This window comes from Bufo bufo, chromosome 1, assembly GCF_905171765.1.
Source record: "Bufo bufo chromosome 1, aBufBuf1.1, whole genome shotgun sequence".
Classification (NCBI taxonomy): Eukaryota; Metazoa; Chordata; class Amphibia; order Anura; family Bufonidae; genus Bufo; species Bufo bufo.
This window is the reverse complement of record NC_053389.1, coordinates 138,610,898-138,635,970: the sequence shown is the minus strand read 5'-3', so window position 1 is coordinate 138,635,970 and position 25,073 is coordinate 138,610,898. Positions and strand designations below refer to the sequence as shown.

The 25,073-nt window shown below is 45.5% G+C and overlaps 1 protein-coding gene across 5 annotated transcripts in view; it reads left to right on the top strand.

Moving 5' to 3' along the window:
• TP73 (tumor protein p73) overlaps positions 1-25,073 on the top strand; it is a 139,327-nt gene that overhangs the window by 75,390 nt on the left and 38,864 nt on the right. The gene's annotated exons all lie outside the window — the stretch shown is intronic.

The window sequence follows — 25,073 nt, the reverse complement described above, 5'->3', positions numbered from 1 at the left end:
TATCCGTATTGAAAATGATGATATTCTGTTGTATTGGGTAGTAAGAAAATTGTCAGAGATGCAAAACGGTGTAAATTTGACGCCTCCATTACTTTTTGGGGAGGTGGCACTACTAAGGGTCTAGTATAGTTATAAATGGGGAAAGTCATTTTGGCAGATAAAGGTCTATAGGTCATAGTCACTTTATTTGTATATTTTCTATATTTTTGGGTTAGAGTTTGTATAAATAAAGGATGTTGAAAAAAGTACATGAAGATGCACATGAAGGGGGTACAGAAGTTGCAGTCAGACTAGGCCCATCTGTCTAAGGAGCCCAAAGTCCCCTTGCCACATAAGGGGGCAGAGGTACTATAAAGACATGTGATGATTGGTAGGGGTCCTGGTAGAGATTTAGCAGTAGGGCCCAGGAGCGTCAGCTACACGTCTGCATGGATGCTCTGTATGCAAACAATGAGTTCCAAATTACTGCATGCCCATTTATAGCACAGTATACAGCATCTAGGAGTCCACCACTGTCCATGGGTTTCGTCTGGTTTTGCAGCTCGGCTCCATTGAAGTCAATAGGGCAGAGCTGCAGTACCACACATAATCTATGGACAGGGGTGGTGCTGTTTCTGATCCCATTCAGTAGAGATGTACCAGAATTCATCATGAGGTGTGACATCGCCATGTTGTTATCTGTGGTTTCACATAGGACTCCAAGTAAACCTGATGTATTTGTATCTTAAAGGGATTCTGTCATGACATTTTAGGCCTATGACCTAAACATATCGCCAGGTCCGTACTATTAACCTGAATCCGAAACTGTCCTTATTAAATCTGCCTGTGGCTCTATTAGCACATAAAACTGTTTTTTATAACCTGTTATTTACCTACCTAAGGTGCCCAAGGGGATGTCTTTTCATACAGTGTGCCCAGCTGCACCCATCTCCGACTGGTGCCCAGCGCCGCCTTCCCAGTTGAAATCGCCACCTTCCTCACCTCAGCCCCGCCTCCGCAATCGTCCGGTCCCTCAGGTTAGGCCTAGTGCGCACTCGCGGGATCTGGCAGAGGGACCGGACGATTGCGGAGGCGGGGCTGAGGTGAGAAAGGCGGCGATTTCAACTGGGAAGGCGGCGCTGGGCACCAGACGGAGATGGGTGCAGCCGGGCACACTGTATGAAGCGACGTCCCCTTGGGCACCTTAGGTAGGTGAATAACAGGTTATAAAAACCAGTTTTATGTGCTAATAGAGCCACAGGCAGATTTAATAAGGACAGTTTCGGATTCAGGTTATTAGTACGGACCTGGCCATATGTTTAGGTTATAGGCCTAAAATGTCATGACAGAATCCCTTTAATACTTTGCACCCACCGCTCATTAATAGAAATATGAGAAGTGTGATTTTTAATACTAGTGAGTCGGTCAGTTCTGAGACATCGAATACCACACAAATAATACATTTCTCCAGATTCCATTGCTTGCCCTATGTAAGCACATGAGTGCCCCCGCAACACAATTGCAGCGTACCAGTGGGTTGACACAGGTCGACCATGTGCCAGAGTACATTAAGGTGCCCATACAGCTCAAAAAGCTGTTCAACTGACTCAGCCATATATATGTACATGCTCGGTTTGGTATGTGTTTCCAAGGGGGAGAGAGAAGAAAGCTGCTGTCAAATACCTCTGGCAGTGGCTTATCTCCTCAGAGGAAAAAAGGATCAGGTGTTAAAATTCAAAGTTCCCCTACATCATGTCAGAGGAGAGTCGGGAGATCACCATACTCATTAGGATGGTGGACAGTCCAACAGAAAATGGCAGGTTTGGATGTCAATAATATGACGTGTATGAGGGCCATTAGACTGTGCCAGAATCAGTGCCTAATAGGCTGCCTGTCAGTGTAACACTGACAGGCATAATACACTGCAAAATAAAAGTATTGCAGTTTACTATAGAAGTGATCAAAAGATCATGTTAAAATCCTCAACTGTAACTAAAAAAACTTTTAGTAAGTTTTTAGCGAAAAAGAAGAAAAATGTTCTTTATTATGGAAATTTTAAAAAAGCACATCTGTCCTGGCCCGTACAATAAAATGAACTTGGGTGGGAGGGAATGTATCAAGACTTGTGTTTCTAATGCCAGTCTTCATCTAGAAATGCTCCCAAATTATTAAGATGTGCATGCGTTTAAATCATTTGTATGACTCTCAGCAGGTCTATGCACCACAATCTGAAATCTACACCACCGAGGAGCTGGCACAGATTCCTGGTGTTACTTGTGCCAGTAATCTTAAATGTGTCAGTGAACTTTGTTTGGTACTATTCTGGTGCAGGAAGGGGGGGGGGGGGGGACTTGACAAATCTTCCCAGTTGTTTATCCCATATCAGTGATCAAAACTATAAAAATGCTAGAATTGTCTCTCAAAATAGGAATACAAGTTAACTGAGAAGTTATCATAGATATACCCCCAAATGGTAAATGCAGCACTAAAAACTCTCCTGCAAAAAAACAAGATATCATACAGCTACATCAACAAAAAATAAAACTATGAGGCCTGCAAGATCCAACCAGCTTGTTTTAGGTTCTTGGAGTGAATAAAGAATATACGGTAATATTTTACACCTGTCAGTGCCACATCTTCTATTTCTGCCTGGATGGTAAAATAAAACAATTATGAATCGTGGACAACATAAAAACCAAGGAGTAGATTTATCAAAACTGGTGTAAAGTAGAACTGGCTTAGTTGCCCATAGTAGGGGTGGGCGATATAGGCGATATAGGCGATATATGATATAAATTTGTGCCACGATATGGATTTTGCGCATATCGCCTATATCGCCGGACCGCAATATGATCGCGGCGCGCACCATGGTTTCCTGAGCTGGCACAGTGGAGAAGGAGGGAGTCCCTCCCTCCCCACTGTGCGCGGCTGCCGCTGGCCACTAAGAACAGAGTAGGAGGAGGAGGGGAGGGACTGTGGCCACTGCGCCACCAATGAATGCCTGAATACCAATGTGCCGGCCATATCCCGGCCCCTATGACTGCACGCTGTGATCCACACGATTAACCCCTCAGTTGAGGGGTTAATCGCGCGGATCACAGCGTCCTGTCAGAGGTCGGGTGCCGGGAATGTTTGTCTGCATTGGTGGCAGTGGGCAGTTCCGATCGGAGTCCCAGCAGTGTAATGTATGTAATGTATGTTAGTGAGCAGCATTATACTTACGTGTGCCGTGGCCGCCGGTCGCTCCTTCTTCTGTCTGTGCGGCGCATTGCTAATGCTTATAGCATTAGCAATGCGCCGCACAGACCTATGAGAAGAAGGAGCGCCCGGCAGCCACGGCGCACGTGAATATAATGCTGCAGCTCACTAACATACCATCGCAGCCAGGACTTCAGTAGCGTCCTGGCTGCCATGGTAACCGATCGGAACTGCCCACTGCCACCAATGATTAATACTGGGGAGGGAGGGGGGGGTGGGTTTGTTACCAGAGGGGGCTGATAAGAGGGAGAGGCTGGGGGGCTGATCAGAGGCAGTGGGGGGGGGGGGGGGCGGATCAGGGGCGGGGGGGGCACATGAGATGCTGGGGGGCTGATCAGAGGCGGGGGGCACATGAGAGGCTGGAGGGGCTGATCAGAGGCTGGGGGGCACATGGGGGGCTGATCAGAGGCTGGGGGGCACATGGGGGGCTGATAAGGGGCTGGGGGGCTGATCAGAGGCTGGGGGGCACATGATAGGCTGGGGGGCACATGATAGGCTGGGGGGCACATGATAGGCTGGGGGCACATGATAGGCTGGGGGGGGGCACATGATAGGCTGGGGGGGCACATGATAGGCTGCCATGGTCAGCTCCCTGCTGTTGTGTGCACAAAGGACAGGGCAGCAGGGAGAGTGTAAAGTCCTATTCACCCTAATAGAGCTCTATTAGGCTGAATATGACAAGGGTTCTAGCCCTTAAGGAGGCTAATAGTTATTAAATAAAAAGTAAAAAAAAAAAAGTTTAAACCCCCCCCCCCCCCCCCAAATATAGAAAACAATATATTGCGATATATATCGCATATCGCACATGCTTAAAATTATATTGCAATATAGATTTTAGGCCATATCGCCCACCCCTAGCCCATAGCAACCAATCAGATTCCACCTTTTATTTTTGACAGCTCCTTTGGAAAATGTAAGGTGGAATCTGATTGGTTGCTATGGGCAACTAAGCCAGTTCTACTTTGCACCAGTTTTGATAAAACTTTCCCTAATCAATTACAGAAAAAATCTTTAAAGGGGTTTTCTCACTTCAGCAAATAGCATTTATGAAGTAGAGAAAGTTAGTACAAGTCACTTAATAATGTATTCTGATTATCCATATTGACTCCTTTGCTGGCTGAATTAATTTTTCCATCACATTATACACTGCTCGTATCCATGGTTACAACCCACTGTAATCCATCAGTGGTGGTCGTGCTTGCACACTGTAGGAAAAAGCACCGGCCTATGTGTGCTCCCACTGTCCTGGTCACCATGGAGGCCGACATTTTTTCCTATATATTGTGCAAGTGGATTGCAGTGTGGTAGTAACCATGGAAACAAGCAGTGTATAACTTGATGGAAAAATGAATCCAGCCAGCAAAGGAAGCAATATGGATAATAACAATACATTAGTAAGTGCCTTGTATTAACTTTCTCTACGTGATAAATGCCACTTGCTGAAGTGACAAAACCCCTAACTTGTGCAAAAGTAGTAAAACAAAAAATCAGATTGGTATCCTGTTATTTATACCACATAGTGAATGCCATAAAATCAAAACCCAAGAAGCAAAGGCGGAAATGCCTTTTTTTCCATTGCCTCCCAAAATAAAATAAGAGGGTTGTCCAGGACTATTAGGCTAAGTTCACACGAACGTGTGTGATCTGTGGCCGTATTGCGGCCCGCAAATCGCGGGCCGCAATACACGGCCACAGTTCCGTGTGAATTCCGCATCACGGATGCGGACCCATTCACTTCAATGGGTCCGCTAATCCGGAATCGCGGAACGGCCGCACGGCACGGGACCCCTCGGAAGCACTACGAAGTGCCTCCGTGGGGTTACGTCCCGTACTTCCGTTCCGCTAAAAGATAGAACAAGTCCTATCTTTTAGCGGAACGGCCGGATCGCGGACCCATTAAAGTGAATGGGTCCGCGATCCGATGCGCCAGACCTACGGCCGGCGATCATGCATTACGGCCCGCTATTTGCGGGCCGCTGCACAGGCACGGGTCACACACGTTCGTGTGAACCCGGCCTTACACTGATGGCTTATCCTCAGGATAGGCCATCAATATCTGATCAGCGCGGTCAGACACCCCACACCCTCGCCAATGGCTCACATGATCTCATAGGGCTCCATCGCAAAACCTAGCATGTGCCCCTTCCCCTGTTTTCTAGTATGTTTGCATTACACACTCCCTGACAATGCATAACACAAAGCACAACTCTCTTTTGTTATATTACGTGGAAGAAATTTTTAATAAAGTAAATTGTAATAAAAAAGTGGCGCTGTGCCCACTTTATCCAACTTTCGGGAAAAAGTGGAACACATGGTTCATAAATATGGCGCTCATTCAGCACAGAATATTTCTCAGTGTATTTACACCTGACAACTGGGGAGCTCAGTGTACAGGAATTTATACAGTTATCATTTATATCAATGGAAGCTGTAAATAATCTCTTTGCACTGAGCTCCCCCTAGTGGTGGTTGCTGGAAAATGTAGTGAGTCTATGTCTGTAATATCAAACCCAGTTCAGTGTTGAGGCTTTCACGACCCAATGGCAGTTGCATGGCCTGCCACTATGGTAGGCACGCCACTAATCTCTGCTGATCAGCTGTTCCCGTGAAGCTCTGGAGCCGAAACTACACAGCTCCACCCACTGTGTAGTGGATGGAGCAGGTTACTGCAGCGCTGACCCCAGCAGAGAGTCCCGCAACCTTCACTGCTCCCTGTGGATCCAACAACTGTATTAAATAGGTAGCAGCGAGGTTTGTCAACCCTTTTACTATGCTCTTGCTGCAGACAGAGATATCATACAGTGCAGGGCAAGAAGGCTACTGTAAGTTATGTGGCCTCCTGTTTCGTGGCTCCTACCCTACTAATGAAGGGAGGCATACTAATATCTGGACAGCCCCAGGTCCTGAGCCGTGCTGATATCACATGGACATTGTCTACACAGTTCCTCGTACACAGCATGGACAATCTCATTGAGGTTAACAGGTACCTGCTCCATTGATTTGTGTTTGCTGCCTGAGGCACAGTAAGACAAGGCCCTTTTGCAGAGTTGACATGAGGAAAATCCCACTTCAAAGGCCGTGACATCATAGCGAAGACGGAGTCTAGAATGCCTTCCTTTGTGTTAGGACGGGGTGGCATCCAGCACATGAACAAAGCAAGTGCCTCTGTATAACAGAGATTTATTTTAATGGTTAGAAAGATCTACAAGTCAATTACGTGTAAAGTTATTCTCTTATTATCCTCCTCTTAGGTATATCTGTCTCTGGGAAAGCTGGGCGACAACCAATGTAGCTGCCTGTAGAGCTCCCACAGAAGTTGTCATTCAGCTTTCCTAGGCTCCAGAATAGCAGAACTAACTTATACAGTGATACGTCCCCATCCTGGTCGTATAGTACCCAGGAGCATAGCTCCGAGGCCCAAGCTCTAAAGCATACATGTGCCAAATTCTCCATCCAACCAAGTCCTAGCACATGCAGGAGTATACAGCACTGCATACCTATTATATCCAGTGACATCTCCTATGATTATACACATTCTCTTTCCTCGTCTTCTTCATTCAGCCCAAACCACCATGACAACTTCTTTCTTGTAGCCATGTCTCACAGAGTTTGTCACAAAGACATCTTAGGTTCCTCACTTTTCCATCATTCTTCCACAACAGTGTTATCCTGCTACTACCTGGAATGCTGTGCCCACTGTCTCCCCAATGTTCAGGAATACTAGTACTATCTGTATGAAGAAACATTAGTGCCATAATACAGATAGTACCTCCCATAGTAATAGTGCTCCAAAAAATCCCACCAATTGTAAGCATTTTGTCCCAGATTGCCCTCATTAGTAATAGTGACACCCACAGTACCCCTCATATTGTTAATGCTCCTGAGAATGCTTCCGTTAGTAGTAATGCCCTCCATATTGTGCCAAATAATAATGCTCCCCATAGTAACCTGTTATTAATAATGCCACCTAGTGCCACCTTGCTCGGTAGTGATAAAGCACTGCATAGTGCCCCAGTAGCTATAAAGGCCTCATAGTGCCCACAAAAGTAATAAGGCTCTTATAGACACCCCCAGTACTAACAAGACCCCTCTATAGTGTTATTAGTATAATGCCCTCCTGTAGTGCTCCCAGAAGTAAGAAAACTCCTCTAAAGTGTCCCCAGCACTTATAATGAGCCATATAGTGTGCCCAGTAGTTAGCATGCCCTCTATGCTGCCCAGTAGTTATAATGCCAGCTATAGTGAACTAAGAAGTTATAATGCTCCCTGTAGTGCCCCAGTAACAGCAGGAAGGGGAGCCAATGGCTCCATTGTCCGGCTGCAGTTATCAACCATATAACCATCCTGAGAATGGTGATACAGTTGTATGTGCAGCAGCCACTATGCTCAGGGCCTAGAGTACCGCCAAATGAGGATTTATTTTTCCCCAGGGCTTCTGTAACCTCCATCTGCAGCCATGTGCAGTTTTTTGGGCATGTATGGCAGTATTATCTCAGCCATATTGTAAATTTAAAAAAGACCTGAAAGATAGCAAATAAAGGAAATCTTCAGGCAAAACTGATATAGTGAAATGCCAAGTAAAAAAGCATGAGGGGGTGGAGCCTAGCACAAGGATTCAAGAACATCCTGGGTCATGCCCCACCCCTCAAGTCCTAACACTGAGCATTCACTTTTCTTGGAGTGTTCCTTTAAAGATTCTATATTTTTCAATAATAATAATTGATCTTACTAATTACATCCCCCTGTTACACATTCTCCCACAATTCTATACACCGCAGTACTCCTTCATGTGGGAGGGGCCTGTAGTAGTATTCTTATCGAGGTTCCTGGTTCACTTATACTAGCAGTACACAAAGGCAGGGTGGCCGTAGCAGTGGAGGTGGGAACCTCATAGGCAATGTAATGGCTGCCATGAGTGGTTGTCACTCAGCACAACTGGAAAGCTGGAGGCATTTTTTATATATTTTTTCATTTAAAGGGGTTGGTCTATGAAAAAATATTCAACATTTTTCAAACATGCATCTGGATCTGAATATTCTTATCATTGCATGCATTTAAAATTTTTGTATAGCCACCACGTTATTCAATACATTGTATCTGTATAGCACCACCTGCTGTTTATTCTTTTCCCTATTTCTCTGTCCATTTTGCTGACATGGTCACACATGCTCAATTCTACTGTTAGATGGTGTGACAGTTAGAGAGAGCTGCAGCAGAAAGCGCACACCCCCTGTGAAAACAGATATACCCTCTGAGATTCCAGACTGCAGAACATCTAGCAGGACTATTGGAGAAATGAATGGGGTGAACTCCAGAATTAATGAGAGATACATGGCTGCTTGCAGCTTTATTTGAAAGAGATTGTCATGTCCTATATGATTTCAGATTTTTTATTTCTTTTTTACACCCCTTTAAAGGGGTAATTTTCCTGAATTCATCCTACATTGGCCAACCAGACTCCTAGGCCACAATGCAAAACTTGTTACAGGGGCTCTCCTATTGTATGCCCTTTATGCCTTCATATGTAGCAGAGGGGCCTCAGACACAATGGTCTGGGCGCATCTACTATCTGCATCCCCTATAGCTACACCACATCTTGGGAGAGATACATTCTGCATTGTTTTCCTAGTAAGGTCAATTGGGTTTGAATATATTTGGTCAGTAAATTATTCCGGATGCTAATGTGGAAAGATGGAGGTGCTGCAAACATTGTAAATTAGATTTTGTCACCTCGACTGTGTATAGCCCTTCACCAGAACAGAGTGAGATTCTTGGCATACATGATAGGACATGCAGACCCCAGGATCCATGAGGACGGGATGCTGCGCGGAGCTGCTGGGGCTTGTATCAGGCTTCACTGCGCTTACTGTTTATCCTTTCAGTCAGGATTGTTTTATAAGCATAAGCTTTCTAGATACAGTGCAAACACTTCCCCACTTTATGATTTCATGGTCTGGTCACTATCAAAGACTAAAGGCCAAGGGGTGAAATCCGCACATCCCTGAGCTTATATAGAGGAGAAGCATGGATGATGATAGATATGAGAAGTTTGGAGCTGTTCACATTATCTATCTATCTATATATCTATCTATTTATCTATATAACTATTTAGGATCAAGTGAAGATCATGTCCCCCTGGATTATTTATTATAATTTATTTCACTACAGTTCTTAATACCTGATAATATTTTAGTGATAACAATTTGACATATTTTGACGTGTTTATTGCTTGTTTTATAGTTCATTAAGAAATTGAGTGGAGTGAAATAAAATAAACAATCCAGGGGGAAATAATCAATGTATCTGTATCTATTTATCAAATCTATCTATCTATTTATATGTCTATTTATATTTCTGTCTGTCTATCTATCTTTTTATTGTTCCAAATCATATGCTACAAAAATACATATCAAGCTGACAATACATATTTAGATTGCTTTGGCAGTAACTATATTGTGCTAGATTAGATAGATATGATATAGATAGATAGATATTAGAAAGACAGCTAGATAGATAGATACAGAGACAGACAGAGAGATAGATAGATATGACAGATACACTGAACAAAAATATAAACGCAACACTTTCGGTTTTGCTCCCATTTTGCATGAGCTGAACTCTAAGATCTGAAACATTTTCTACATACACAAAAGACCCATTACTCTCAAATATTGTTCACAAATCTGTCTAAATCTGTGTTAGTGAGCACTTCTCCTTTGCCGAGATTATCCATCCCACCTCACAGGTGTGGCATATCAAGGTGCTGATTAGACAGCATGAATATTGCACAGGTGTGCCTTAGACTGCACACAATGAAAGGCCACTCTGAAATGTGCAGTTTGATCACACAGCACAATGCCACAGATGTCGCAACATTTGAGGGAGCGTGCAATTGGCATGCTGACTGCAGGAATGTCTACCAGAGCTGTTGCCCGTGCAATGAATGTTAATTTCTCTACCAAAAGCCTTCTCCAAAGGCGTTTCAGAGAATTTGGCAGTACATCCAACCGACCTCACAACCGCAGACCACGTGTAACCACACCAGCCCAGGACCTCCACATCCAGCATGTTCACCTCCATGATCGTCTGAGACCAGCCACCCGGACAGCTGCAGCAACAATCGGTTTGCATAACCAAAGAATTTCTGCACAAACTGTCAGAAACCGTCAACCGTCTCAGGGAAGCTCATCTGCATGCTCGTCGTAACCTACTTGAGTGGGCAAATGCTCACATTTCATGGCATCTGGCACATTGGAGAGGCGTTCTGTTCATGGATGAGTCACGGTATTCACTGTTCAGGGCAGATGGCATACAGCGTGTGTGGCGTTGTGAGCGGTTTGCTGACGTCAACGTTGTGGATCGAGTGGCCCATGGTGGTGGTGGGGTTATGGTATGGGCATGCGTATGTTATGGACAACGAACACAGGTGCATTTTATTGATGGCATTTTGAATGCACAGAGATACCGTGACGAGATCCTGAGGCCCATTGTTGTGCCATTCATCCACGACCATCACCTCATGTTGTAGCATGATAATGCACAGCCCCATATTGCAAGGATCTGTACACAATTCTTGGAAGGTGAATACATCCCCGTTCTTGCATGATCAGCATACTCACCGGACATGTCACCCATTGAGAATGTTTGGGATGCTCTGGATCGGAGTATGCGACAGCGTGTTCCAGTTCCTGCTAATATTCTGCAACTTCGCAGAGCTATTGAAGAGGAGTGGACCAACATTCCACAGGCCACAATCAACAACCTGATCAACTCTATGCGACGGAGATGTGTTGCACTGCGTGAGGCAAATGGTGGCCACACCAGGTACTGACTGGTTTTCTGACTCCCCCCGCCCCCCCCCCTCCCCAGTAAGGCAAAATTGTGCACATTTCAGAGTGGTCTTTTATTGTGGGCAGTCTAAGGCACACCTGTGCAATATTCATGCTGTCTAATCAGCACCTTGATATGCCACACCTGTGAGGTGGGATGGATTATCTCGGCAAAGGAGAAGTGCTCACTAACACAGATTTAGACAGATTTGTGAACAGTATTTGAGAGTAATGGGTCTTTTGTGTATGTAGAAAATGTTCAGCTCATGCAAAATGGGAGCAAAACCGAAAGTGTTGCGTTTATATTTTTGTTCAGTGTAGATAGATAGATAATACACTGTGAACAGCTCCGGACATCCCCTTTGTCTTTTGCGATGTATTGTGGTTTGGTTCCTGGGCATGTTTCAGGATCTACAGCCAGGGATGCTCTGGAAACCCTAAGAATAGTTGAGATGCTTCAGGCTTCTCGCCCTTGGGGTATAATTACAGGTCTGTCTGCTGGGACAACACAGCAGGTGCAGGGCAGTTTGTCAGCTTGTAGACAGGTCTGTTGTGTGCTGTATACACAACAGGAGCAAGCACTGGTGCTTTATTTCCTGGCTGGTACAATGGCTTTCATGATTCTATAGACCAACCAGTATCTGAGGATCATCCAATCTTACGAGCATGGGATCTAAGGGTATGGCCACATGGCCAGCTTTCCTGATGCAGTTTTGGAAGCCAATTAAAAAAAAGTCATATCTATCTTTAATATTTTCTCTCCTGTTATGATCCACTCCTGATCTTGGCTTCCAAAACTGCATCAGGAAAACTGATCGTGTGGTCGTACCCTAAGTGTTGTACCAATTTTTCCTTATGGAGTATGGGAACTTCACATGTACCATTGTTTGTAAATATAGAGTAGCAATTCAAAATTTTCTGTGCTATTTGCACTTGCATGGACTTACTGTACCTCAATGCTCCCCGTCCCCCCCCAAAAAAAACAAAACACAATAACATCACTAAGAGGTAATGACATACATTTGGACCAAAAAAAAGTAGCCAACCAAGAAGGATTTTTTGGAATTAAATGAAACTTTATGACATTTTCTACATGTGAATTTAATGATGATATATGTAAAAAATTACAATACTAGAGCGAAAGGAGACGTTTACTGGATAAAAACTATTCTATTAAAAGGAGGCTGTAGGACCCTGTTAGGCTGCCTCTAGGCTGGATACGAGATGTGATACTGTTGGGCATGGAGACATACAGGTTCTCTATGGTATCACATGTGGCCACAGGATGTCCTGCACACATCACTGAGCTGTTAGTGTCCCTCATATCACTACCAGGGATGACCGACTGTCATATGCGATGGCTCCCTAGATCATCACACCAGCAGTGGAGGCACGTTGCTCCACAGCAAAGGCATATTTTAAGCTCCCACCACAAGGCCATCATACACAAACCTGACCATCGTTAGATCCCAAACAGGACCTGGATTTGTCACTAAAACGAAGGCGGTGGTTGCTAGCTGTCAATGGCAGGACATGTAATAGGCGTCATGACACCAAATTTCCTTCTGCTAAGCACCTAGAAATGGTCTGGGCAGAGACTAGACGTTGTTACTGTTACAGGGGTGTGATGAAGGTGCCACCTGTGTCTGGATGATGGATAATGAAACTGCGCGAGCTGCTCATACTTGTGTCAGCAGATCAAGCGGTCCTGTCTACTGCTGGGCTGTCCGGAGCCTGTGTGCCTACCCTCATATAATCACTGCTCCCAACATCTCCTACAGCTAGGTCAGAACGTCCTAGATGGCGGGCAATTCATCCTGCATCTCTCAGTCCAGCCATGCGCTCCCTCGCAAAGTCTGTCAACTGGGCAAAATGTCTTCAGTTGTGTTGCCAAGGCATGCTTAGCAGCCATCCAACATTTCTATCTGGGTGCATTATATTTTTTTGTCAATTAGTGTACTTACCAACATATGAGAGTTGGCTTGCAGGAGGTCTAAGAGTGCAGTATGCTCAGCGCATTACCAACATTTTTTATGGACATGGTCATGCTCCTTTTACAGGCCCCGGCCCATTTGGTTGGTACCTGCCCTCTTTTGGACTTCTTCTTACCCACTCAACTACATTAGGCACCAGGGCTGCATCTAATGACAAACAATCCAGGCACTGCATACAGTTAAAGCACATGGAGGGCTGCTTTCTGGAAAGAGATTTGCCAACTAATCTGGGAGGGATCTCCTTTTCCATGGGAGTCTCCCATTGGTCAGTGCTCCCCTAGTGGTGAATATAGGGTAGCCACGCATGCGCAGCTTGCTCTTTCTTCACTTCAGGGGCTCATTCTGGAGATAGGAGTGGGTCCAAGAGGTGGGACCCTCATCTATCATCTCTCACCAATATGCCATAAAAACCCAGATAGGAAAACCACTGTAAGTCAAGTGTCTACAAAGACTCCATCAGCAGAACAGTGAGTGCAGCTCTGGAGCATAACACAGGATGTAATTCAGGATCAGTACAGGATAAGTAATGCAATCTTTGTACACAGTGACCCCCACCAGCAGAATAGTGAGTGCAGCTCTGGAGTATAATACAGGATCATTACAGGATAGGTAATGTAATCTTTGTACACAGTGACTCAACCAGCAGAATAGTGAGTGCAGCTCTGGAGTATAATACAGGATGTAATTCAGTATAATACAGAATGTAATTCAGGATAAGTAATGCAATCTTTGTACACAGTGACCCCCACCAGCAGAATAGTGAGTGCAGCTCTGGAGTATAATACAGGATGTAATTCAGGCTCAGGACAGGATAAGTAATGCAATCTTTGTACACAGTGACCCCCCACCAGCAGAATAGTGAGTGCAGCTCTGGAGTATAATACAGGATCATTACAGGATAAGTAATGTAATCTTTGTACACAGTGACTCAACCAGCAGAATAGTGAGTGCAGCTCTGGAGTATAATACAGGATGTAATTCAGTATAATATAGGATGTAATTCAGGATCAGTACAGGATAAGTAATGTAATCTTTGTACACAGTTACTCAACCAGCAGAATAGTGAGTGCAGCTCTGGAGTATAATACAGGATGTAATTCAGGATCAGTACAGGATAAGTAATATAATGTATGTACTGTACACAGTACACAGTTACTCTTAGGCCCCTTTCACACGGGCAAGAATTCCACACGGGTGCAATGCGTGAGGTGAACGCATTGCACCCGCACTGAATCCGGACCCATTCACTTCAATGTGGCTGTTCAGATGAGCGGTGATTTTCACGCATCACAATGTTCTATATTCTGCATTTTTTACGCAGCGCAGGCCCCATAGAAATGAATGGGGCTGCGTGAAAATCGCATAGCATCCGCAAGCAAGATGCAATGCGATTTTCACGCATGGTTACTAGGAGATGATGTTAGTAAATTGATAAAAGTCAATTTACTGTATTATTTTCCTTTATAACGTGGTTATAAAGGAAAATAATAGCATTCTTAATACATAATGCTTACTAAAATGTTGCTTGAGGGGTTAAAAAATTAAAAAACATAACTCACCTCATCCACTTGATCGCGCAGCCGGCATTGTCTTCTTTCTTTTTCTTTGAGGACCTGCAAATGGACCTTTGATGACGTAATCGCGCTCACCACGTGGTAAGCGCGGTGACGTCAGCGCAGGTCCTGCTGAATGAAGATAGAAGGTCCTTCTATCTTCATTCAGCAGGACGTGCGTGGACGTCACCGTGCTGACCTTTTTTAACCCCTCAATTATACTTAGCATTCTGTATTAAGAATGCTATTATTTTCCCTTATAACCATGTTATAATGGAAAATAATAAAATCTACAGAACACCGATCCCAAACCTGAACTTCTGTGAAGAAGTCCAGGTTCGGGTCTGGGTACCGCAGTCAGTTTTTTATCATGCGCGTGCAAAACCCATTGCACCTGCGAGATAAAAACGGAACAAAGAAACGCAATCGCAGTCAAAACTGACTGAAATAGCGTGTGCACTCGCGTGGGTTTCCCGCAATGCACACGCGACTCATCCGGAGCAAATCCGGGACGCCCGTGTGAAAGAGGTTCTCCAGTTGTAGATTTTTTTATTCTGTTTCCTAAACATGCTTATGGGGCTGCCATCTTGAGTGAGCTGTTGTTAACAACCTTTGGAGATATGCTTCACAGCAGTCACCATGGGCCACAGATACAGTCACCTGGACGGGACTTATTGACGTCTATGGTAGAGTTTTCTAGGCATGCTCTGTGACCTGTGCAGAGGTCATTGTAGAAGGAGGAGTAGCAGTGGCAGTCACCTATTGTGAATGGTGGATACTGTGTTATGTTCATATAGGTGATACCTGTCATTGTAATCCTGCCTGTGATGATAATGATGAAAAGTGCTCTCTACAGACAAGAAGCGGTGCCTATTATTAGGCTTAGTGGCCAGTGCGTAAACTGCAGGATATTTTTTTTTTTTATATAGTGACATGGAAAATTTCAAATTAATATGACCAAAAATTCTACAAAATATCTTTAACATAAAAACTTGATTTAAACAATAGGGTCATTTTTAATAGGATCATTTTTAATGATGCGTTCCCTTTAAGACTAATTCTATATACAAACTGTGAAGTAATGTTCAAAGGTGGACATGCCCTTTAATCGAGCGGGTCTCGCCTGTGACCAGTACATTTATATCCTTACCTAGGCTCTTTCAGAAAAGGACCAAACAAGGTAAAATTGTTCATGTTGCTTACCGAACCCTTCAGATATGTACTGCAATCCCTGCATTATTTCCAGGATCTGTCGTAACAGATTCGCTCAAGCCAGTTAACGGTATTTGCGGTTTGCAAGATCCTACATGCCAGAGTCGGATGACAGACACATTATTATCATCGCTGTGGCGCTATCTTGTCCGAACCTGTCCCAGGACACAAATACAGCTGCCTGGTAGGAGTGCAAAAAGAATTAACAGCCTGCGGCTCCATCCCTCTCTCCAGAGCTTCTTGGTGGCTTTTGCTTGGATCTAATAATTACACTGAAAGGCAAGTTCAGTTTAGTCCTTTTTGCACAGACTGGACTGGAATGTATGGTGGGGGGAAGGTGGTCATGGGTGGGAAAATGTAATTGTTTGGGCAAATCATTTCCTTTCAAGAAAAAAGAAAAATAACCCAAAACAGACAAGTCCAGACAGTGTCCGAAGATAACTGCGATGTTATCAGCTCTCAATGTGTTAGGACACATCAGCTAGCGGATCCATAGAGTCCCAGCTGGCTTTGTGTTGAGCTAATGCATATTGATAATTGCGCTCAAATGTCCGGGAGCCGACATGATGACTATAAGGCCTCTTGCACACAAACGTATTTTCTTTCCGTGTCGTTCCGGTTTTTTTTGGCGGAACGTATACGGAACCATTCACATCAATGGGTCCGCAAAAAAAAAACGGAAGTTACTCCGTGTGCATTCTGTTTAATAATTAATTCCGTATAATAGAACATGTCCTATTATTGTCTGCATTATGGACAAGGATAGGACTGTTCTATTAGGGGCCGGCTGTTCTGCAAAATACGGAATCCACATGGATGTCATCTGTATTTTCTGCGGACCCATTCACTTCAATGGGGCCGCAAAAGATGCGGACAGCACTCTGTGTGCTGTCCGCATCCGTTGCTCCGTTCCAAGGCCCCTCAAAAAAAAAATAGCATGTCCTATTTATTCTTGTCAGTTTTGCGGACAATAATAGGCATATCTACAATGGGCCGCCCGTTCCGTTCCGGGCGCACGGCACACAGGCGGCTTCCGTTCATAAAATAGAGTTCTTCACTCGTGAGGGGCTGTCCCTGCTCCTGAAGAAGCCCCCTCTTGCCGCTTGATTGATAGGGCCAGACATTAGGCCCACCTGTGACAATCTTGCGCCTCCGGCGCTTCCCTAAATATCAGCGCAGGTGCAGAGGCTCTGCAGCCTATACCGGAGCACCTACTGTGCATGCGCCACAAGACTTCCTGGTAGAGGCGCATGAACATTCCCTGCGTCTCGTCGGTATTGGAAGCAGAGCTTCTGCCCTTGCACCACTACTTGGAATAGATTGTCAGGCCCAGGTGAGATGTCCAGCCCTGTCAATCAAGAGGCAGGGGGAGCTTCTTCAGGAGCGGGGACAGACCCTCACAGCTGAAGAACTCTATTTCACAAAGTAATCACTTTGCTCATCCCTACTTCCCACTTTACATCTGAATACCGTGGCCAAGGTACGATGCCACCCCCCAAGATCCCTCTCCCCATTCATTCTTTTGTCATAAGGCTTGCCGTCATTCTTTTATGATAATAAAAATGTATTTAATCTAGAAAAGTGCATAAAGCCTAATTGTGAAGGCAGTCATACAAAGCTGGTAGCCATTTCTTCACCATACACATGCATGCCCCACTCGGGAGCTGCTGCCTGACTCCCATATGAACATAGGATAGGTGGGAGGTAAGTGATGGGTATTGGTGGGTTCAGCTGATTTTTCTCTCATGTGTATGGCCAACTTTAACCTCCAAGAAGAATTGTACAGTAATACTGTAATAATGTATTATACTTTATTATATATAATTGATATGATATTGTTACAGGATCTACTTTACAAAATACACTAAATATGCCATAAATGCCGGCTAGGTTCTACCTGTCCACCTAATTCTCCATAGTCCATGCAGTTCAATGCAGAGGTGACCTCAAGTCTCAGAACTTTAATATGGGAATACCCCTTTACAATACACCCTTCTATAAATTGTACTGTGAATAATGCGGATTGCACACAGAAGGTGTCCGTATTTTGTGGATCCGCAATTTGCGGACCACAAAATGGATGCGGTTGTGTGCTGGAGGCCTAAAACTGAGGCTACACAGTGACTTTAACCTGTTTTAAAAGGTAAAACATTGACTTATAGGATAGCTACCTTACATCTGGTGGCATTAGAGGCAGGGCTTGTTAAGAGCTCATTTCCATACCCTCTTCCCAGAATTCCAGAGGAGCATGTATGTCCTATAAGACTACAAGGGATTGTCCAGGATTAGAAAAACATGGCTTCTTTCTTTCAGAAATAGCACCGCCCCTGTCCATAGGTTGTGTCTGGTACTGCATCTAAGCTTCACTGAAGTGAAGTGGTAATCCCAGCCTCTGTGCTCCCCACATTACATACATCCCTGGCTACCTCTGATGTTATTGCTGAGGATGGGGAAGCTGTCGGGACTTGATGAGGTTGTCGGTACAGACATGTTGTGTTGGGGTTGTGTGGTGTGTATCACCTGCAGGCTACACTATTCCTGCACAGCAGAGGTTTATCCGTGTCATAACATGGCATAATGACTGCATGACTTACCTCTGAGCTTCCCATAATACTCAGCTCCTCTCCTGGAAAGTTTTATATCCCAGACATGTCCAGGATTGTCTGGGAATGTCTACATGAAAAGGGTCCATTGACAAGACCTGACAGCCTGGCAGCACCTGGACAGGAAAATCCCTTGAACATTGACCTAGCAAGTGACCCAGAGTAGGGCTCATGCACACGACCGTATCCGTTTTGCGGTCCGCAAATCGCGCATCCACGGATCCTGGCCGTGTGCATGCCACCATTATTTTTTAAAATCCTCTAGAAATGTCCTTTCCTTGTCTGCAAAACTGACAAGTACAAGATATATCTTTTTTGTAGGGCTTCAGAACGGGCATATGGATGGGGATGGGTCCACATCTGATCCAGAAAAAATGTGGAATGGATACAGACCCAAACTGTGGTTGTGTGCATGAAACCTTTCTGGTGAAATCTATTCCTGAGAAAGCTGAGTGACAATACGGTCCCCTTACAATTGCCACATGGGTATGATCTCCCACCTTTCCCAGTGTCCTCAGAAATAGATCTGCGGTGTGGTTCCATTGAGCGTCCATCTGATAATCCCAGAAAACTCACTTAAACTTGCACATTTTTGCCATACAGGAATTCTTTAAAATACCGTAAAATCCCTTCAATCTGGAACCAAAACAGTGGCGGATTATCGAACATCCTGGAATATCAAATGTGGTCACCAGGAGCAGGCAGTTCCGAGAAAGAGCCCGATGAAGGCCCCCGGCGGCTGTTCTCGGAACTGCCTGCTCCCGGTGACCGCATTTGATTTCAGACCGGCTGCCGGCACAGGCATAGGTAAGGGCTTACCTGTGCATCGCCGGACGGGGTGAGTCTACCTTACTAAAGATGGCAGCCCGCATGTGTTCTCTGGCGAACACTGCGAACTGACCATCACTGGTGGTGATTGCTGCATGTACTTGCAGCTCTCACCTCCTCTGATGGCCAGTTATTGGGAACGTATGGCTCTTTCCCAATAATTGACTGACCAGTCAGCCTATGTGAATGAGCCTTTAGTCATTATACTGAGTGTTGTGGGATGCGTCAATTTTGACGTAAATTTGTTTTCCCTTAGTCCTAACAGCAGCACAAGTGGGGATTTGCCCCTGTGAAGCTGGTCAGGACAGGCGGAATTTTATTGAACAAACAATTTCTGCCAAGTATCTAATTAATTAATTAATTGATGCCCACCCCTATATAATCCGCCCCTTGTCTGGACAGGGTCGCTTTCTTTAACAAGTAATCCACACAACCCCAGAGGGTGGGAAATTTGTGTGCTGCTGTTAGGACTAAGGGAAAACAAATTTGCACCAAAATTTACGCTTCCCTTTCGTCCTAACCAGCAGCACAAGTGGGGAAGTAGCAAGGACCTTACACAAATTGGGAGGGCAAAAAGATCTTCGAGTAAGTATATATATATATATATGTATATATATATACACTGCTCAAAAAAATAAAAGGGAACACAAAAATAACACATCCTAGATCTGAATCAATTAAATATTCTTCTGAAATACTTTGTTCTTTACATAGTTTAATGTGCTAACAACAAAATCACACAAAAATAAAAAAATGGAAATCAAACTTTTCAACCCATGGAGGTCTGGATTTGGAGTCACACTCAAAATTAAAGTGGAAAAACACACTACAGGCTGATCCAACTTTGATGTAATGTCCTTAAAACAAGTCAAAATGAGGCTCAGTAGTGTGTGTGGCCTCCACGTGCCTGTATGACCTCCCTACAACGCCTGTGCATGCTCCTGATGAGGTGGCGGACGGTCTCCTGAGGGATCTCCTCCCAGACCTGGACTAAAGCATCTGCCAACTCCTGGACAGTCTGTGGTGCAACGTGATGTTGGTGGATAGAGCGAGACATGATGTCCCAGATGTGCTCAATTGGATTCAGGTCTGGGGAACGGGCGGGCCAGTCCATAGCATCAATGCCTTCGTCTTGCAGGAACTGCTGACACACTCCAGCCACATGAGGTCTAGCATTGTCTTGCATTAGGAGGAACCCAGGGCCAACCGCACCAGCATATGGTCTCACAAGGGGTCTGAGGATCTCATCTCGGTACCTAATGGCAGTCAGGCTACCTCTGGCGAGCACATGGAGGGCTGTGCGGCCCTCCAAAGAAAAGCCACCCCACACCATTACTGACCCAATGCCAAACCGGTCATGCTGGAGGATGTTGCAGGCAGCAGAACGTTCTCCACGGCGTCTCCAGACTCTGTCACGTCTGTCACATGTGCTCAGTGTAAACCTGCTTTCATCTGTGAAGAGCACAGGGCGCCAGTGGCGAATTTGCCAATCTTGGTGTTCTCTGGCAAATGCCAAACGTCCTGCACGGTGTTGGGCTGTAAGCACAACCCCCACCTGTGGACGTTGAGCCCTCATATCACCCTCATGGAGTCTGTTTCTGACCGTTTGAGCAGACACATGCACATTTGTGGCCTGCTGGAGGTCATTTTGCAGGGCTCTGGCAGTGCTCCTCCTGTTCCTCCTTGCACAAAGGCGGAGGTAGCGGTCCTGCTGCTGGGTTGTTGCTCTCCTACGGCCTCCTTCACGTCTCCTGATGTACTGGCCTGTCTCCTGGTAGCGCCTCCATGCTCTGGACACTACGCTGACAGACACAGCAAACCTTCTTGCCACAGCTCGCATTGATGTGCCATCCTGGATAAGCTGCACTACCTGAGCCACTTGTGTGGGTTGTAGACTCCGTCTCATGCTACCACTAGAGTGAAAGCACCGCCAGCATTCAAAAGTGACCAAAACATCAGCCAGGAAGCATAGGAACTGAGAAGTGTTCTGTGGTCACCACCTGCAGAACCACTCCTTTATTGGGGGTGTCTTGCTAATTGCCTATAATTTCCACCTGTTGTCTATCCCATTTGCACAACAGCATGTGAAATTGATTGTCATTCAGTGTTGCTTCCTAAGTGGACAGTTTGATTTCACAGACGTGTGATTGACTTGGAGTTACATTGTGTTGTTTAAGTGTTCCCTTTATTTTTTTGAGCAGTGTGTGTATATATATATATATATATATATATATATATATATATAATCTCTCCCTCCTCCTATGGGAGAGCAGCACTTAGAACAGAGTGTCCAAAGGCAGCTCCCTCTGCTCGCCTTGCGTCTATACAATAATGTGTAATGAAAGTGTTCTGGGAACTCCAAGAGGCGGCAGCGCAAATCTTGTCTAAAGGAATTAATTTCCTTTCAGCATAAGACGTGGATACTGCCCTGGTTGAATGGGCAGACACAAATGACGGAGGTGACAAGTTTTGGGATAGAAAGGCCAGATGGATAGCTTCTTTGATCCACCTACTCAAAGTGGGCTTGGAGGCTTTAAGCCCTCTGTTTTTTCCCGAGTAGGATAGAAGGAGATTTTCTGATCTTCTGAAATCCGCTGTTCTGTCCAAATACACCTTTAGAACCCTTAGGATGTCCAGGGTGAGTAACCCATCCTCCTCTGGAGAAGTTGGAGCAGGGGAAAACTTTGGTAGTGTTATAGTTTGATTAATATTTGCAAATGAAGGAACCTTTGGTAGAAAGGTTGGCAGGAATCTCAACAGGAAAGTTGAGGAAAGTTAAGTATGGCTCTGCTGCTCCTAGAGCTTGAAGTTCCCTAATTCTTTTATCCGAGGTAATAGCTAATAGAAAGGTGACTTTGAGAGATAGGGATCTCAAGTCTACCTACTCTAAAGGCTCAAAGGGGGGGGGGGGGGAACACAACCCTTTTAGCACTATTGCTAGATCCCATTCAGGGGTCGGTCTCAGGATGCTAGGTTTAAGTCTCTGAGCTCCTTTAAGGAACCTCCTGATTAGGTGGTCTTGAGAAATCGGCCTACCAATACATGCCGACAAGGCAGAGACGTGAGCTCTGAGCGTAGATGGGCTTAGACCCTTATCTAGACCGTCCTGAAGGAACTGTGGATCTGAGGGAAATACCTCTCTATCAGTACAACATAGAAGGAAAATCTTGTATATCCTAGAGTATTTCCTGTTTGTGGACTCCGCCCTGGAGTGCGAGATTGTTCTCAAGACCTCCGCAGATAACCCTCTAGCATCTAGAAGGGACCTGCCAATCTCCAGGCTGTCAGACTGAGCCTCCTCAGATCTAGACAGGGACCTGTGTCCTGATACACTAGGTCCTGTATTAGGGGAAGTCTCCAATATGTGCCCTGTCTCATCTACATGAGCTGGGTGAACCAAGACCTCTTTGGCAAGAATGGTATGATGGCTATCACTGAAGTCATGGTCTTGCTTGATCTTCATCAATACCCTTGGTATCATGGAAATTGGAGGGAACACATAAGCCAGCCTGAACCTCCAAGTTAAGGACAGAGCATCTATCGCTACAGGATTGTCCTCCTTGTAAGGGAAGCAGAACCTGTTCACCTTGGCGTTCAATCGAGTTGCCATCAGATCGATCTCTGGAGTACCCCAGCGCTGGACAAGCCTGGAAAAGATGTTCTCGTTCAATGACCATTCCCCTGGAACGGGAAGGCCCCGACTTAGGCGATCTGCTACTATATTGAGGTCTCCTCTGATATGAACCGCCACTAAGTGGGATAGGTTGGTGTCTGCCCAAGAGAGAATTAGTCCCACCTCCCTCAGGAGAGTCTGGGATTTCGTTCCTCCCTGTCTGTTTAGGTAAGCAACTACTGTTGTGTTGTCGGTCCGGACTCTCACCGCTTGACTGCGGATGAGATGAGCAAAATAATTGAGGGCTAGTCTGACCGCTCTCAACTCCCTCAAATTGAAAAGAGGAGTCTCTCCTGAGGACTCCAGGTACCTTGTACTGGATTGTCCTCCAGATGTGCTCCCCAACCTAGAAGGGAGGCGTCTGTGGTCAAACGTAATCCAACGGGGTTGGATCAAGGACCTCCCATCTGTTAGGTTCCTCCACCACCTGTGTGAAGAACAGACTTTTACAGACAGGGAAGTGCATCCGGTCCAAGTCCTTTGGCTTGCGACTCCAAACCATTAAAACTTTTTCTTGAAGTGAGCATAGATGCCATAAGGCCCACGGAACTGCATCCGCAGATGCTGACATGTGGCCTAACATCCACATGAGAACCCTGATAGACACCCGTCTGGGTGGAAGTAGAAATTCTGAAGCTTTTATTACTCTGTCTCTCCTCTGTGGCGACAGGAACAGGGTCATTCACTGTGAGTCGATCACAAACCCTAGGAATGTTCTTGTGGTAGATGGGATCAACTGTGACTTGTCCCAGTTTATAAACCAACCTAGAGTCTGCAGAGTGTGGAGAGCTTGCTGAAGCTGAGTCTGCAGGACGACTGCGGAGGCGGCTTTTAGCAGCCAATCGTCTAAATAGGGGACGACTTCTAAACCTAGAAGTCTTAAATGCGCGATAACAGGAGCCGCCACCTTTGTAAAGGTGTGCAGAGCAGAGGAGATGCCGAAGGGCAACACAGCAAATTGGTAGTGCTTCACTACTCCATCTATGGTCACAGCAACTCTGAGATATTTTCTGTGTTCTGGATGGATGGGAACATGAAGGTAAGCATCCTTTAGATCTATCGTCACCATCATATCTCCTGGGTTCAGGATGTTTAGAACTGATCGAATGGTTCACATCCGGAAACGCTTCTTCCTGATGAAACAATTTAGATAGCGTAGGTCGATGATTATACTCCAATCCCCTGATGGCTTTGGGACCAGGAATATGGGAGAATAAAATCCCTGACCTTGCTCGCGCGGAGGAAGTTCCTCCAACGCCCCCTTTTGTATGTACTGCCGTACAGAGTCCTCCAGGACTAACTGTCTGATGGGAGTTAAAACCCTCGTCAGGATGAACCTCTCCTGAGGTAGGGAAATAAAATCAATTTTGCACCCTGATGTTATGACCTCTAACACCCATGGGTCTGGAATTTTTTGATTCCAAAAAACTTTGTACAAACTTAAATGACCTCCGACTGGAGGATTGAAACAAGGGTTTTGGGCTGGAACAGTGGGGGGTGGGGACGGGAAACCGTCAGGCTGACGAGAGTCATGGTTCAGCCCTGCAGTTTCCACGACCGCGACCTCTACCTCTTTTATTGCTTTCAGGGTGCCTCTGGGTTCTGTCTTTGCCCTGGAACCTTGCTGCTCTACCTCTTCCTCGACCCCGAAAGGATTTAGGAAGGGACTTCCCCTTTTTATAAGCCAGGTCCTCCATTAGGCGATCAAGTTCAGATCCGAATAGCCTGCCCGGCTCATAGGGAAGGGAGCAGACATGGAATTTTGATGTATTGTCTGCTGCCCATGGCTTCAGCCAAAGAGGACGCCTGCTGGCCGAAGAGAGTGCCATAGATTTGGCAGCTAATTTCAGTTGCTGCTGGGATGCATCAGACAAGAAATCTATTTCTAACAAAAGGGTCTTAAACTGGTCCAGAATATCGTCTGTGGCAACCCCAGAATCCAGATCAGACTGGATTCTGAGTGTGCGGGGCGCGGACAAAATTAGAGAACTCACTGCAGGCTATAGCCACAGAGGCAGAGGCGGCAGCAGCAGAGTAATTGCGTCTGAGCGAGCATTCTGCTCGTCTGTCTAAGGGGTCTTCTAAATTACTGCCGTCGTCAGAGGGAACTAAGGTTCTCCTAGAGAGTTTGGATATCGCCATAT